The sequence below is a fragment of the Rhagoletis pomonella genome, unplaced genomic scaffold (assembly GCF_013731165.1).
Source record: "Rhagoletis pomonella isolate Grant_MI unplaced genomic scaffold, Rhpom_1.0 Rhpom_scaffold_00008, whole genome shotgun sequence".
Lineage (NCBI taxonomy): Eukaryota > Metazoa > Arthropoda > Insecta > Diptera > Tephritidae > Rhagoletis > Rhagoletis pomonella.
Genome location: NW_023458562.1, coordinates 47,862,216 through 47,879,560, shown reverse-complemented (window position 1 = coordinate 47,879,560; position 17,345 = coordinate 47,862,216). Strand labels below are relative to the sequence as shown.

General features: G+C 34.5%; 1 protein-coding gene across 1 annotated transcript in view; it reads right to left on the bottom strand.

Moving 5' to 3' along the window:
• Nucleotides 1-17,345, bottom strand: part of LOC118745031 (protein patched) — a 38,054-nt gene that overhangs the window by 5,397 nt on the left and 15,312 nt on the right. The gene's annotated exons all lie outside the window — the stretch shown is intronic.

Below are 17,345 nucleotides of genomic sequence, written 5' to 3'. Positions count from 1 at the left end.
TTTTTTTTGAGCTTTTAAATTTTTTTCTTTTAAAAAATGTTTAATTTTTTTCTTTTAATTATTATTTTTTGAATATATTTTATTTTGATATGTATTATTATTGTTTATTTTTTAATTATTATTTTCTGCAGTTGCTATACATTTAACACATGTTTAACAAAAAATAATAAATATCAAAATAAAAATTATTTTAAAAGAAAAAACCTTTGAATGTTTAAAAAGAAAAAATTCTAATTTTTAAAAAGAAAAAAATTATGAAATTTTTAAAAAGAAAACAAAAAATAAAATAAAAAAAATTTTAAATAAAACATTAAAAAAATGTATTTTACCTAAGAAACGTACTAGATATTTTTAATAAAATGAAATTTCTAAATTTAAAAGTTTTGCTTCTCTATACATTAAGGCAGGGATCGTAATAATTATTTAAATAATTTAAATCAGAATGTAATATTTTTTTATGATTTTCATTTTTTCGTTTAAAAATAATAATTGTTATTGAGTTCAATCATTAATAATGATTAATTTGTGATTTTAATTTTTTCACACAGGTATACCTAATAATAATTATTTATTTATAAAATTTAAAAGGCAACAAACTGAATTTTTGATCTGAAAATTTTGAGACTTATGCCATTTATTAAGGTCTCGCTACTCCGAAAAGGCTACATTGGAAATGACGAGTTTTGTGAAAAATCATTATTATCTTTGAGCGAAAAAATAAAAATCATAAAATAATCATAATTTTTGATCGAAAAAATAAGAATCAAGTATATATATTTTTTTTAATTGTTTAAAATCGAAAAATAAAAATCATTGTAAACTACAGTAGGACATACGAATATATTTATGTACATAAATATGCGAGTAATTATAGTGAAAGTTGTTGATTTTTGTGGCCAAAATTTATGAAATAATAATTATTTTCCGTCCCTGCATTCAGGAGGCCATCTGCTGTTCAAACTTTTTACATTTTCTAGTTTTATATTTTTTAAAAGCCAATATTTAAAATGTTTTTTAATTTTTAAACTCAGTATTTGATGTAATTAATCTTTTACTTTATTTGCAGCATTTAAGCTGCTTAGAGAGCTTTTTGAGAACGTCCTTAAGCTCAGCAAATCTATAAGCGTCACATATATTTTTTTACTCTCATTTATATTTTATAAATTTTAATTTATTTTCATTTATTTTATTGTTTTGTTTTCATTATTTTCAACTTGTTTTCTTTAAAAGACTAATGCTCGGTTTCACCAATCAGTTCTAAAATTTATCAGACTGGTAAAATTTAAAATGAGAAATTTTCCGAACAAAATGGTGTGTGTGTTTTAAATTTTAGCAGGCTAAAAGGCTTAAAATTTATTGGTGTAAAGGGGCATTCATTTTTTTAGAAAGTAAATTTTATACTTTGAAAATAAATTTGTAAGTTTAATAATTTTCATCATACAATCCAAGGCGAATTTATATAAGCTGGTGTTACTAGCTCAGCTGATTTTATGTATGTGTTTCGCACGGCTTCTGATATCAAATTGAAAAAATTTGTTTGAATTTCTACACACACTCTTACAGATTTTGACAGTTTATGCCGCCAAAGCAAAAACAAAATACATGTAAATTTTTGTTTTTGTACTCCTGCTATCACCTTATATTAATTCGCCTTGATACAATCCTTTTTAACAGATACACATATTCATTTTAATGAGTTTCATTTTTGAACCAAAATGTTTATATGTACATATGTATCACCATAAAATTTTCGACAACGTACTATACTATTTCAGTCTTTTCCTGCAGGGCCACTTCTATTTCTTCGTCGTCGTGGTGGTTCCAAAGCAATTGTGTTGTGTGGCGCTATGCACATCGTCAGCACCGTCTACCTGCCTGCTAGCCTGCCTATCAGCCTACAAGCCCACCTTTTGCTTTCCCTTTACATGCGACGCAGCTCACCTCGCCTGTTGCTATCGCCGCTGCCATTCCAGAGTCGTGCTGTGCGCTTTGAAGATCTTAATTTCGTTGCAATTTTCCGAATTCTGTTCCTGCTAGCGGCATTTTACTAACAAACATACCACACATACATATGTATGTAGTGTTGATACAAATGCACTTACTACCTTGATTTCTAACATTTCCATTTTCCTTTTATTGGCCACTTTGAAGCTGCTTTCCTTCGTCTCGACGGCATTCCGGCGTACTAAGGTTAGCTGGCTGATTGTCTATTCGTTGAATTGTTCTTCATTTCAGAGTAGATATTTATTTCTTCTGTCTTTCGTCATCGTCACTCTTGTTTGCTTGTTTTTCCGTCAATTTCTCGGTATTAAATACAAGTATCTGCACTACAAATTCGAATAGACGACGACGACGTCCTTTCGTTCCGCAGATTAGGCGATACTCAGTGGAATTAAGTCGTCGTCGTCGGTGTTGATTTTTGAAGGTAATTCTGCTTGCCGCTGCGGTGCATATGCACCTAACAACAGTGATGCACCTTCTTGCAAACGCACATTCGTGCCTGCATACATACATAGTACATATGTATATACATGAATAGTTAGTCTTGGTTATTGGTATTCCTCAAGCAACCGTCGGGGGTGCATTTAGTGTGTCAACGCCCGGATCTTCCATAATACATACATATTTACATACATATTTATGTGTGTACGTAAGACAATACGCATTCTGCGTACAAATTTCAATGCTTTGAAGTGTTGGTAATGTTCCGCACCATGTTGCTTCGTTATTCCATTGCCCTGGGAATACTACAATCCGAATACGAGGAATTTTTTGTTTGTACGTTAGCGCTGACACGATCGTTAGGTGGTCGATCATCCCTGTCACATCTTAGACAACTCATTTCAAATTGGCACAATGCGCATAATTGGAATTGTTTTTTTTTATTTCTTCCATGTAGCACCATTCTACTTTTTTCATTTGAAATAAAAAAATAATCTACGATTTATCATAAAATTGTGCAATTCCTTACATACATATATCATTACTGGTGTTCAGGGAGGAGATTGATGATGTTTTTATTTTTCAAAAAATAACATAGGGAAAAAATTGTCATACTGCTTTTTCGAATGTACATACTTATTATCGAATATAATTTTCTTCTAACTTAAAAAACTTTACTTTTTATATTTTGAAATTTCGATGTTTTTCAGATATTTTCGTGACCTCTCACAAATTTTCTGTCTTTTGACGCTGCTTTTGAGATTTCTCGGTACTTTTCGGATTTTAATGAAACCCTTTTATTTATGGAACAATCGCAGATTTGCCATTGCCTGCTAAAGGGCAATCGCTATTAGAAAATATTTTCATCATTTGGCTCTTCCGGATTCTACCGAGTGGTATTACGCACCCTTAACCACTCATTTGGCATCTAGCTGCTGTGCCACAAATGCGTAAGCCTACATTCGTATATTTACTTCGAATGCAAATTCTTTTCAGAAAAGTCTATTCATATACATATAATAGAATAGAATAATACTCTGAGCTTTTTTCATTGTCTGAAGAGCACAAATAGACCTTTTTTTTCGTGTGGCAAACATTTGTTGCTTCCATACCGGACATTGAACTTGGAATCCACATATCTATGTAGTCGCGCTCTATGAAAATGACTAGAGATATGATTATGCGTTGCCGCGCTATTAAGCCATAAGGCGGTCACACTTATAGCTGTCTGGAAAACGCTGCAATGGTCAGGGAGCCCTGAGGTCAAGCTGAGGTTTAGTGAAAGGTCTTTAGAGTAAAAATGGTGGTAGACCCTGGAACTAAGTCCGAACGCTTTACTCAGTCGCTTGTGTGTGGAATTCTGATAGAAAACCTACTGTTAAAGCAAAAAATTGGGCTGGTGTTTATGAAGGGTTGCTAAAATGGGGCGCAGAATTTTTGATCGACCGAATATAAGATCTCGATCTTAGTGGAATTGACCTTGACTCCGCTCTCCCTCGGTTAGCTATTCACGAGACAAAGAGCGGTGGGTAAAAGTGCGCTCAGTGTTTGGAGATACTTGCCCCTGACTGTGAGCGTAATATGACGTGACAGCCGCTATTCCGCAGTCTCAGGAGAATTGGATTTACTTTACCGTAAAGTTCCAGAGTAGGGGTGAGAGAACTCTTCCTTGAGGCATACCGCTCGTTGCATATCTGTTTATTAACGCGCAAACAGCTGGAAGCTTCACAACTTGGTACAGCAGGATATAAATACTCCCCCCACGCTCTCCCGATGCTGCAAATGCCTTGCCATCTACAACACATAATCTCTAGCTATTTGATAGAGTTCTGCGCTACGATAGTGACATTGGAGCCGTCGACCATGAAGTCTAAACTGGTATATCACAAGAATCCGTGCTAGTGTCCATTTTGTGGAACATTTGGTATGACGGCATTTTGCGGCTCAGAGTGCATAAGAGGCCACCATTAATTGGTTTTTCTCATAATATATCAATCGTTGTGAAACATGCTATAGCAACGACCCAGGAAGAGTCTGTGGCTGCCTGCCCATAAGACGAAAGCCATACTTTTCAGCAGCCGTAGGAAGATAGAAAAGGTGGTGCTTATAGTTGGCGACAGCATCATAGAGTCCAAGACTTAGCTTCCGTGACCACTTGGAGTACGGGAGTAAAAAAGCTGCGACTGCAACGCCAGCCCTTACCAAAAATAATGGCGAACAGCAATGGACCAAGGCAGCAGGAAATACAAGTTCTAGCTGGGTTGGTGAGGCCTAACCTCCTATATGGGGCGACACATTTAAAAACACCTCATATGCGCGAGGTGCAAATTCCACGCTTGTGTGCTCTTAGATTCTGCTCAGCGTTCAGAACGGTCTTAGAAGACGTGGAGCTCATCACATCTGGCCTGTACCTGTCCAACTTGCTAGCTCAGGGAGGTACAGCATATGGCTGCCGAAGTGATACAGCAACTCCGCAGCAGCAAGGCGTAGATGCGAATGCCCAGAAAGTGTGTGAACCCGCATGCCGATGTAGTGGCGAAAACTGTACGTAAACTGACGATATCAAACTTAGAAACGAACTTTTCTATGGTATGGACAGGGACACGTTGGATGAAGCGTACAGATTAGAGATGGGCGCGGGATATCGGGACCCGCGGAACCCACGGTACTGATTTCAAATGAGTCGGGATAGGCGTTATCGGGAAGGTATGTATACAATTTTGTGTTCGGGCGGGACCAAAATCCGTTTGCGACACTTCCGCTAAAACTGCAACCTCCGTATAGGAACACCACTTTTTTGAAAATCATTATAAAATGTTGTGAAAACTATCGAAACTTCTTTAAGTCAATTGAATTCGTGTCGAGTATAGTTAATTATACCAAACCGCACAAGATGATGGTATTTTTGAATGTGAATTAAAGAAAAAAATATTGCTACATGCTTCTCATTAAAATACTCGTATTTTTAATGTTTAAAGCATTCACGTTTTTCTTTCTTGAGTTTTCCATTATTTAGTCATCTTAAAGCTATGATCCTAATACTTACAACACAAAGCCATAAAAATAGATAATCAAACGTTCTAAAAAAAATGTCATTAACTTTAAAGATCAGCCAATTTAAAACCCATTAAGAATGCGATACAGTCTAATTAAAACTTCTTTGCGTGCGAGTGATCTTTTTATACCTCTCCGCTTAGTATTCCCACATGTGTCACTCCACCCTAGGCATTAAAAGTGGTGACCTTTCCTTGCCTTCCACTCCTTACGCATTTCTCGAAAGAGTATAAAATTCATGATCTATATAGGTATGTATGTATGTATGTTTTTGCTAGCTGTTGAATGAGTTGGATTGAATCAATGGGAAGCAACAGCAAAAACAAAAAAATATATACATATGTGCATATGTATATAACGAATTATAATACTCGTAATAATAAATGAAATACAAAAGCAATAGGAATAGCAATAACAATAAAATAGGGAAATAAAAATTTTATACGTACACAAGTATGTATGGAAATATAGAGAAATAACTTGAAGAAAGCTAGCTAGCTCTATGTGATTGCAAGTTGTTATATGTACATAAGGGTGGTCCAAAAAAAAAGTAAAGTCGAAGTGTTAATGCTCTGACCCCTGACCTCTGATTGTTCTACACCGAAGAAATATAACCCTATTAGTTTATTTTGAAATCAAAAAATATTTAGAGGTCACTCAAAGCGCTCAAAGTTTTCCTTGTATTTTATATGGGGAAAAACAACTTTTCGTAGAAATGATATGGAATTCTTGAAAATCAATATATTTCGATCGCAAAACTCTGTTTCTCTTTTGGAGATTCCCAACAATAGTACTTAATTGTTTATTTAATAATTTTTTCACCGCAGAATATGCAATGGGGGGCCAATAAAAATTCTTTAGCATTAAAAAATGGTTAAGTATTGATCGAAAAATATTGATTTTCATGAATTCTATACCATTTCTACGAAAAATGGTTTTTCCATATAAAGTACAAACTTTGAGCGATCTCTAAATATTTTATGATTTGAAAATAAAAAATTGGAGTACATATTTTTCGATATAGAAAAATCCTAGGGGGTGAGAGCATTAAAATTCCTTTACCTTTTTTTTTGGACCACACTAATGTACATACATATGTTCATGCATATATGTACAGCGAGTGGAAGACCACCCAGTTGCCTGCAGCGGCTGTGATATCCGGCGTTGGCTAGCGTGTTTGTTTGTATTTGTGTATAAAAATTCGTCTACTCGAAAATGTTTAGAAAACCTGTATCGTGTTGTTGTAAAATATAAAGAAAAGTAGACGAAAAAAAATAATTAAAAATAATTAAGCTCTAGAAAGGCAAACAACAACAACACACACAATTGCTCGGACACACTTGGGAACTTAATCGATATGCGCGCGCTTGTCTGCTGTCACTTTGAATGGCTAGACCGCACAGGCTGTCCCGATCTTGCTACAACAACTACCACAAAAAAGCCGATTTAATGATAGCAACAACAACGTCAACAACAACAATGATACATAACATGTCTGTCTCCACGTTTTGTCTTTATTTCTAAATTTTGTTAACATATCAATGAAGGCAACTAAACTTCCTCTGCGCTCCGCAACGCTGCGCCAATCACGCGTTTGCCCACACAGTGTGGGCTATAAAATGATAAATTATTATTTTTGGTTGTTGTATAAACATGGCGCACACACACACACTGTTTGCATGTTTTACCTAATTTTCGAGCGCGCTCCATCTAATAAATATTGGCTTTGGATACAACTCAATTAAGCGTAAATTTTGAGTTCTTGTTAGAGATACAAATGTATATACATATGTATGTATGTACAAAAATACTTATGAGATTGAGCAATGGAATAGCAAAAGCAACAACGACAACAACAACGAAGGAATGAAAGAAACCAAAAAACGACAAACAAAAATTGATTGGAGCAAAAGCGTTTAGAGCAGTTGTTGGTTTTTTATGGCTTACTGGCATTTGCTGTGTGACTGTTTTTTTTTTTGTTTCTTCCTGCGCTTGTCCATGGTTTTTTAGAAAAAACTTTAGAATATGTACAGAATTTGCGCTTAAAAATACTTGGTGCCACCCGCTGTGCGATATATATTTTTTTCTTACACCCGTTGTTATAAAAGGTGGGGCGCCTACGCTTAGTAAAGCATGCTCCATCGACCACCATCAGAGGCATGCAAAAACAAAAGAAAAAAACCAAAGATTTTGGCCATGGAGCTTTTCAATATTCAGTTACCGTAAAATGTATGCTTGGGAAATATTTAATGAAGAAATAATTTCCTATTGCTTTAGACGGCGGGAATTTCCAGATATTTTTGTCTCAAACGAACAAAAAAATAACAACAAACTGTGCAGACATATTTACACATCTACATAAGGTGGATACATACATACTAGGGATGTTAATTTTTCGCTTTTTGCGATCCCGGAAGTTTCTGGATGTCGTTACCACAAACCCGGGATTCCGGGATTAGTCCCGGGACTTGGATTTTCATAACTTTTCAACAACTTTAATCGAAAAAATGGCTTCCATCACTATTACCATAAAATAAATAATAAATAAATGTGAAACCTACTTTTTTATTTAAAGTGACGTTTTTTATTTTTTCCCTCTGACGTCAGGATTAATTTTAGGGGACTTTGTAATTCAAAGATATGATTAATTCTAAAAATTATTTAAAAAATTTTATGCAATGTAGAATAAAAATATGAAACAGGAAACATCTTTAGCCTTAAAAAAATTAAAATTTTTTGGATTCACAATGACGATAGGTATTTTTTTAAGCTGATAAAGTTAGAAGGGCGAAATTCGAGGATATTATCCAGTTTATATAAGTCCTTAACATATATTTTATTTCAAAAACAAATATCGCGAAATTTCAAGGATAAAATTTTAAAGGACATTTTCAGTACTTACTTTTCAGTACCACCAAAAAATTGAATATCAGATTCTACGGAATGTCCTCTTTAATTTGATACCCATACTTCTTCTCCAAGCACATTTCACTGAATTTTTTAAATCATTTTTGAATTACTGACGTCAGAGTGTAAAACTAAAAACGCAATTTTACTATATTTGGCCCAAATAAATTTTTATGTTAACAGCGTCTAGGAATGTTTGTAAAATCGAATTGCCAGTTTTAAGAAAGAAATTTAAGTGTAAAATGATGTTGTTTATTTGAATTTGATATGAAAAATTATTTTTTATTTAAATCTGGAAAAGCAGATATACATACATAAATAGTCCAAATGCGTCAATATCATTATTGATTCTGGTCCGAAAAATTCAGGGTTTCAATTCAAAACATTTTCAAAATCCTTTGTTAATTTAGGTTGCGAGAATTTTAAAAACTGAAAATTTGGAGCCCCGAAATTTTTGAAATTCGAACATCTTAAATTTAGAAAATTTGGATTTTATGAACCATAATTAAAGTTTGGAAATGGGAAGTTTCGAAAATTTTGTACTTCAGATATTTTAAAATTTCGAAATTTTAATTCGAAAGATTTAAAAATTCCATATTTTAAAATGTTCGAGACACAAAATTTTCGAAACTTCCAATTTGCAAAATTTAATATAATAAAAAATCAACAATTTCGTAGACTCCCAATCCACGATTTTTAAAATTCATAAACATATTTAGAAATTAAAAAACGATGATTTTCCAAATTAATGAAATTCTTTTTTTTTCGAAATTTAAAATTTAAAAACTTTTACAAAAATTTACAATCATTAAAACAAAAATGTATTTTGAGCATCGAAAATTCATATGAACACTCGATTTGTGTAGGAGAAATTTAAATGTCGAAATTTTAATATTCGAATTTCCAAAATGTTAAAATTTAAAACTTTACATTTCGAAAATAACCATGTACATATGTATATCCGAAAATTTTAGAACTCAAAAATTTCAAGCTTGGAAAGCATTCAATGCGAAAATTTTTGGAACTCGAAATTTGAAAAGCTTTGAATTTAGAAAATTGAAAAAAAAAAATAAATTCTTATGAAACTCCATCCAATTTTATACCAAAAATGTTTTGAAAAATTTAAGTTTCAAGAACTTCATAAATAAGCTTCGAAAATACATATTAAAATTGAAAGCTTTGAGTTTCGAAAATACAAATCGCTCAACATTTTAAAACTAGAATAGTTTAAGCCTAGATAACATTTAGTTGCGAAATTTTCAAAACTCGAAATTTCGAAAAGTTTGATGCATGATACAAAAAAGAAGGTAGTTTCATTTAATGACATTCGTTGTTGTTTTTAACCATTTGACTTTTAATAAAATTATGACATTTCATCAAATTCATGCTACCTGATCACTAGAAGAAATATTTTTTTTTAACCAGAAGATTTTATCAGTACATTCAACGATGTGGAATATGATAAACTAGAAAATTATGCCGGCTACATGATTTCGAAAATGGGGTTGACGACTAGGTTCAGAAAGCATGACGAAAGTGTATGCTTACATATCGTCGCTTAAAGTACAAAACCGCGTATCGTCGTTCTGCAAAACCGCGTAATTGACATTTTTTGCCAAAAATGGGATTTGCTCACACAAGCTCTTGGCTCAAGCCTTATCCATTCGTCCTGAAATGCGATTTCTTTGTAAAAAAAGAGAACCTTTTGAAATATGAGTGTTTTTACTCTCTACAAACAATTAATGCAACTGCGTATGTGACAGTTGTGAATTTAATACTCCGATTTATTGTTTTAATATTATCAAAGTGGCAAGGCCGTTGATAATACTCACAATTTATGAAACTTCAAAAAATTTTATTATCCGTCAAAAGTTGTTTATTGAAACTACCTTCTTTTTTGTATCATGGTTTGATGTCGAAAAATTTTAATTTTGAAAACTTTGAGTTCACATGTACATACACATATGTATGTATGAAAAGAAATTTAAAATTTTGAAACTCAGAAAAATATTTACCATATATCTAAAAATCTCCTAAAATTTCTAATGTAAGGTAAGAAAATATTTAATTTCGAAATCTTTGAAACTCAATATGTACTGCTTCAATTCTATTTCTATCGCATTTAAACGACTTGTTGGTTTAGGCTTATTTATTTGTCAAAAGATAAGTTGCGACAAGGCAACATACATATGTATGTACGTACATATGTATGTATGTTTCCATGTAAACATTTTTACGCACCAAATGTGGTAATTATAGTGAAATTCAGTACAATGACGACTTGTGTAGGAGTAGATACAAATATTCGTACATAAGTGCATGGGTCTTTAAAGGCATTTCAAATGAGTTATTGTTGTTGGCAAGTAAGCAATTTGAAGCGGTCAGGCCTGCCAGACTATGACGACGGCAACCATGGCGACAACAACAGCGCGGGACCACCCAGCTTGACATACAAAAATGCTGCAGAGCCTCAAAAAATATGTGCCTACAAAACACGTACACAAACAATTTGGAAACAGCTGCTGCTGCGTTTGATTGTTGTATAGCAGTTGTTTAAGGTGTATGTGAAAATAAGAGCGATCCACAAAATTTTATAAAAGCATTATTTTTGCAAGACCACTGAAAGAGCGCTGCAGAGAGAGAGAGAGAGAGAGAGAGAGAGAAAACATACCCGATTAGAATGAGAGAGTGTAAAAGAAAAAATTATAGCGATAGGCGCTCATATAAAACTAAAGATTAAGAAGAACAAAAAGCAGGAAAAAATCTGTTCAGTATATCAAGAAAGTCAAAGGAACTTAAGGATGCAACCGACGAACTACATATGTATTTATGTATAGAAGAATTCCATACATACATAAATATGCAAGTACAAACATATGAGCATCCTTATTACCGCTCTAGGCCGCCAAATTTGTGGTGGCGGTCCATATAAAGAGTTCATACTTATGCCACATGCAGTGAAACGCGGTTATACTCGTAAATAAGAGGATTTCCTGCAACTCGCGCCTTCCTATTTTTGTATTTATACTGTTACCTTCTACAACAGTAAAATAGAAAAGTTCAGCGCGGGTATTATATAAGTTTATAGCCGAGGATAGTGGCATCGCTTGGCATTGCCAACAGCCGCCCAGCGTGTTTTCTTAGAAGATGCTCAATTGGTCGCGCCTTTGGAAGGTTTTGACGTAATATGTAGACTTAAGAGTGATCTTCATACATATAGATATTTGTGTATGTACATACATATGTATGTATGTATTCACAGATTCACAGAAAGTCAGTGACCGATTGATTTTGATACTCATATTTTATGTCACAACATATGTAGAGATACCTTCTTCTAATTTGGCGCTGTAACCGCCTAAGCGATTTTGGCCGAGTTCAACAAAGCACGCCAGTCGTTTCTCTTCCGTGCCAACTGACGCCAATCGGAAATTCCAAGTGCAGCCAAGTCCTTCTCCATCTGTTCTTTTCATCGCAGTGGGGCTTCCCTCTTTCTCTGCTACCACCAGCGGGTTCCGAGTCGAACGACATGGCCAAGCCAGCGGAGCCGCTGTATTTTGTCTTTGAAAACTCATACAGCTCATCGTTCCATAGTCTGCGGTATAATATCTTCAATTATAAAAGGTAAGACCCGCCAGAGAACTTAGTTCAATACCTTCGTGCTGTTTTGAGAAAATTCAAAAACTTGGCGGAACAAATGGTTCAATTCAGTTCTGCATTTACGAATCCAAAATAGCTAATATAATATACCGCCTGCCGACCAATGCAATACCAACAATATAAAAGTCGGTGAACGTCTACGATCAAGAAAAGTCACATAGTCAATAGGCAGATATTCCTTTTTACAAATAGTCACGCAACACCAAGGACACTTGAATCAAATGCAACTCAAAAACTATAGTTACTTGCCACGGATCCTTAAACGGGTAAAGTGAGTGATTTGATTTTCGCCAGGAAAAGCTACCGGGGTTTAGTGACATATCAGTCAATGAGATGGCGGACGAGTTTCCAAAAGAGTAGGCATCCGTTTCGCTTTTGTCATCCTTGAAGGAATTCCGTTAACTGTCTGTAAAATCATAACAGTGGAATTAGGAAGAAAGGAAGCGAATACAAGGGTTGAATGCTCTGAAAACATTTTGCTACGCCAAATTCATATGTTGGGAATGGAACGAGATACGGTCACGGTCACCCTTTATATTGACTAAGCTATAGGTGTTAGGTGGTTAACTGGTCAAATCGCTATAGGTAGATTCGAAAAAAGACTGGCGAAACCCACAAATACAGAAGCTGGCATAGACGATGAAAAGGTTGCAGTGTTAAGTCACTTTTGAAAGGGAAACAAAATGCATAGCTTGACATTTTCCAGAGAGCTTCGTACCCACAAAACACAGTATTCAACGTTAGTCCCTATTCTCTGATCGTCTTCTAGCCATCTACTTTAGAGAAACACACTGAATTGTTTTCTAATCGGCCTCTAACCTAAATGTTTGTTGGGTAGGTTGGTTGAACCCAAAGCGAGGATCTAAGCCACTTTAGTCTACCCTAATTTAATCTTAAAACGGATCTTCAATGCATTAAAAAACTAAACAAAACCACATTCGATCAGCCAAAAAGAAGCAGAGTTTGTACTTTAGAAATGATAAATAATTAGATACAATGGGTAGTGTCGGAATATTTTAAAAAGTTTATGAAAAGATAACGGTTTTAGCTAGATAAGGTAGCTTGGCTGATCTGTAAGATTTCACATAGATCATTAGGTTTCCGCTGAACTAAAATGACACTGAGATGGCACATTTCCGAAACCGGTTTGTCTCCAAACAAAATTTGACAAGGGATGACAGAAACTCGTCATCTAGTCTTAAAGCTTTGTTTCTAGCAGTTCTTTGGTGGTTTTTGCACTGTAAGAGGGGCTGCCCTGCAGGATCTCACAGGGATTTCATTTTGTTAATGTCATAGCCATGTCTAATTCTGTGCTGAGTTAATTGAGGAAGTGGTAGATGCCTGACGTGCTGACAGTGGTTAGTTTACCACGGGTTTGGCTAGCACTTCATTCCGCTACGCCCCTTCAATTATCTACTACCTACGCAGAGTTCATCTATCCTATTCTTGCATTAGAGAATACAAAGCGAGTTGGTCTTTAGAGCCATTACTACCTTATTAGCTGCCTGGTTGTCAATTAAAATGTCTCCACATTTTTTGAGGAATTAGAGCCGTTGCTGACTCAGCTGCTTTAGTTGCAGCATGGATCTGGGTCTGCACTAGTATGAGAGCTTATATGGCTTTTTTTAAAATAAGCTCTGGACGAATTGCAGCAGCTCCACTCCTTCACCAATTTTATATTCAACTCTTTTTCCATGGTCTTGTTCTTATATGACGAGAGTCCCTTTTTGAAAGTGAACTAAGGAATGACTTATTCTGATTTACTGTTTTAGATTTGGAAAATCGTTTTGGGTAAATATGGCTATATATATAACTATTTTGAGGTAAATCTTGATGAGTAGGAATTTTGATACACACACAGTATACCAATAAAAATATCGTTAAAGACAAAACATAGAAATACCAATAGTTATGGCGAAGGCAAAATTAGGTGGTAAATTAAAGGTCTAGGCTTGTAGATATGTAATAAGGTTTTATTAGTTTCAAAAAGAGTTACCATATGTTATAAAAAATTGTATTCAAATTATGTTAAAGTTACATGACTTATTAAAAGATGAGCATCATTCGAAATAATTTTAAAAGGCTTTATTTCTAAACTATTCGTGGGGTTGCCACGTGTTTTAAAAGCGAAATTCACCTTAATTTATAGTTTATTATCAATATGTCTTACAATGTAAGACAAAAGATATTTAAGAAGGTTTAGTGGAGAGGGTTGCCGCCTATTTGAAAATTCAAATTTGGTTAAGTTATACACAATAAATATATAAAATATTAAAATATGTGAACGAACGAATTTTAAGAAAGCATTAATTTGATGCGGGTTGCCACCTATGCGAAAAGTCATAACTATATAACTATTTACGTAAGTACATATATTTTTTGTGTAGGTCATCAGATCTGCACCGTTCGTTCGATTCTCGAAAATGCGAAATTTTTGAAAATTTCTCACATTTCAAACATTTGCTTCAAGATTTTTTTATTTTCTGTCGAACACATTTTTTCTAGGTTCGAGCCAAGGCGAATTTATTTAAGGTGGTGTTGTTTCATCAGCTGTGAGTAGCGTTTGATTGTAAAAATTTTGTATTTCGCTAGTGAGTGAATGAAAACGTCAGAGTGTTTGTATTTTCTGTCGCCCTTTTTTATTTGGGGAAGAATGGCTAAAATTTGACAATGGCACGCTAAAAGCAAAAGCAAAACGAATCGAGATAGATATAGACAAATGTATACATAAATGCTCAGAATGAATAGAGAAATCGATTAAGCCATGTCTGTCTGTCCGTCCGTCCGTCTGTCCGTGTACACGATAACTCGAGCAAAAATTGAGATATCTCAACGAAATTTAGTGTGTAGGTGGCCCTTTATCAAAGGTAGCTAGGAAAATGGGCGAAATCGGACTGTAACCACGCCCACTTCCCATATAACCATATAACGGTATTTTCGAAAAATGCAAAAACTGCGATATTTCAGTAAATATTAGATGCAAATTGTTGAAAATTAGGTATGTGGAGTAGAATTGAGGTAAAAAATAATATTATGAAATTTTTCGAAAATGGGTATGACCCCGCCCACTTTTGATGAAATGCCGTATCTTAGTAGCCACTTCACCAATCCTTACCAAACTCGGTACGACTCTTGGGCAGGGTCTAGCTAAGCTAATCTGTTGAAAATCTTTGAAATCGTGCAATAAACACGCTCACCTGCCATATAACGGTAATTTACAGAAACACGAAAACTGCGATAAATCAGCAACTACTGAAGCCAATTTACTTAAAATCGACGATTACAATAATAACTTATCAAAAAATTAGAATATCATAAATTTTTGGATAATGGGTGTGGCGCCGCCCACTTACGACCAAAAATGTGTATCTCGGTAACCGATTTATCAATTTCTACCAAACTCGGTGCACTTAATAATCTTGGTACGGAAAAGTAATTTGTCGAAAATTATTAAAATCGGACTAAAATTACACCCGCTTCCCGTATAACGGTAAATTTCAGAAGTACAAAAACTACCACATTTCAATAATTGAGGACGCTAATTTACTCCAAGTTAATAGTTACCACAATCTCCTAACAATAAATAACTGCTATAGACTTTTAGGAATTGGGCGTAGCACCGCCCACTTTATAACTACAAAGGTATACCTGGGCCGGGTATATAAAGTTCAGTTTCGCCTGAACTTATACTTCTTTACTTGTTTTTTTTTTTGTTTCGACTTTTTCCATTTACCTTCTCTCCAACGCGCCCACATAAAGCTATTAGTTAAGGTACAACATCTTGCCCAACGTACAGCAATACTCATCAATTTCCAAACTTACTTTTAACGTGATCAACAACTAGAGAATCAGTAACAACAAAACAACTTTGACTCAGTCACAGAGTTTACTTGGGAAAACTTATGTAGTAAGTATTTACTTTCAGCTGTCATTTTTTTTCCTGTTCATTTCATCCGCATTGGCTCAACGTCTCAATAGATATGTACAGTGACGAGCAAAACTGTAACATGGTGTAGCGCTTTTTATATCAGCCGCCGCTATCTCTCCAAGTTCTAACGACATTCATACTTTCGTTGTATTATCTTATTGGTACACCTGTACTTCCTCTCTCATAACGAATTGAGGTCAATCCAACAACAATAATAAAACCAGCAGACAAAAATGTAAATTAAGGCATATGTTACAGTTTTGCACTTATATATTTTTAATAACTTTTTGACAATTTTCACGCAAAAAAGAATTGTTAACACAATGTTCAGTATACTTTTGCTTCTTTTAGTTCCTGGATGCAATTTGGCATACCTTATTTGTATCTCTGTAAAAATTCTGGAGTTATAGCCTCCCATATATCCTTGGTTTGCTTTCATAGCTCATGTACTCAATTGGACGGACCTGGATACTTAGTAAGCTGCGCTTTTAGTTGATTTCGCAAATTTTCGACGAGATTCATATCCACGGATTGTGGAGGTCATTTCAAAATAGCAAATTTTTGTTTTTGCATCCAGTCTTTGCGAACATTGCAGTATGTTTTGGGTGATTTTTCAACAGAAACTCTCATTTTTTGACTACATCTTACAAATTTTGATGAAATATGAACAGATACTGTTGCCTACGCATAATGCGTGCTAACGGACCAACAATATTTTTGAAATACAATCCCAAACTATTATTGACCGAGCACTATAATTCACAGTTTGCCTTACATGATGCGCTTAGGCTTAATTTGGGTCTTTGATCCAATACCATTCCCGGCCATCTGATTGAAAGCGATTAATTTACTCTTGTCAGACCAACTAACCTTCAATTAAATCTTAAAAATGTGTTTTTTTTTATTGCATTCTGTAAGGTCTAACATATCCCAATAGGCAACGGTCCGGTTTTCGTGCGATCCTGCAAAATGCTACCACTCTCGCACGTGTATTTTGATCAAAATGCTTTTTTCTTCTTTTATTATTCCTTTGCGTTCAATTTGACAATTATTCGCCTCGCTGTCTAGTGATTTGCATTCAAATTTAATACCTTAAGCGCTTCTGTAATAGTGGCTGCAGCGCTACTTGCTGCTAAGTTCACAAGATATCGGACCGTAATATTTTTTGTCAGATTTCCTTTGTCCTTAATAACATTTTAGGCTATATTTTTTCTCAGTCTTAACATTTTCATGTGGCGAACTCCACAATTTTTTCCCACTTTTCCTAAGGTCCCGCCTTTCCGCAGTAAATCTATTATTTACATTTATGTTTCCTAATTAACCATGTTATTTACTGGTAATCACTTCTTGAATA